The sequence below is a fragment of the Chinchilla lanigera genome, unplaced genomic scaffold (genome assembly GCF_000276665.1).
Source record: "Chinchilla lanigera isolate Chin_1 unplaced genomic scaffold, ChiLan1.0 scaffold00044, whole genome shotgun sequence".
In the NCBI taxonomy this organism is placed as follows: domain Eukaryota; kingdom Metazoa; phylum Chordata; class Mammalia; order Rodentia; family Chinchillidae; genus Chinchilla; species Chinchilla lanigera.
The window spans coordinates 15,359,770-15,360,279 of NW_004955445.1; the positions used below are offsets into that span (position 1 = coordinate 15,359,770).

Here is a 510-nt window from a genome sequence, read left to right on the forward strand (position 1 = left end):
GACCCCAGCTCCGCCCCGCCCCGTGGCCCTACCGCTCCTTCCCCGGGGGCGGGGCCGCGCGCAGCGGCGTCTCCGGCCGGGGGGGGCTCAAGGAGGGGGGGGGCGGGGCGGCCCCGTGTGAGCCAATCAGTGCAGCGATCACATCCATGCAAATACGAGCACAATGGAGCGAGCCCATCACTCGCCTCTGCAAGCAAGCTTGAAATGGGCTTCTGCCTGAGCGGCGGCGAGACTAACCAATGGGTCTGTGTTTGGGGCCTACACAACCCAATGGCGAGGCGGAGAAGGCGGGTCCGAGATGGGTTAGGGTGTCCTTGCAGGGTGTCTGAGCTAAACTTCACCAAATAATAGCTGTTTGTATTTTGGCTGCTGCAGGAGCCATTTTAGGTAAGTTCTTCTCTTAACTTTTTATTTTCCTCCCCGGCCTCGGCAGATCAGCCTTGTCTGCGGGCCCTCGGCTCCGCCCCGCCGGTCGGGCTGGGGTGCCCCTATGAATGGAGCTGGGATGGG

The 510-nt window shown here is 62.9% G+C and overlaps 1 protein-coding gene across 8 annotated transcripts in view; it reads left to right on the forward strand.

Annotated features, from left to right (window-relative positions):
- Positions 1 to 304: 304 nt before the first annotated feature.
- Chd6 (chromodomain helicase DNA binding protein 6) overlaps positions 305 to 510 on the forward strand; it is a 216,337-nt gene continuing 216,131 nt past the window's right edge. For 3 of the 8 annotated variants that reach the window (XM_013518272.1, XM_013518273.1, XM_013518271.1), the window contains exon 1: positions 311 to 387. The gene's annotated coding sequence lies outside the window, so the exon portion shown is untranslated. Of the gene's footprint in view, positions 388 to 510 lie in introns of all 8 variants that reach the window. The other 5 variants (XM_005392507.2, XM_005392509.2, XM_005392508.2 and 2 more) reach the window with 3 other exon arrangements.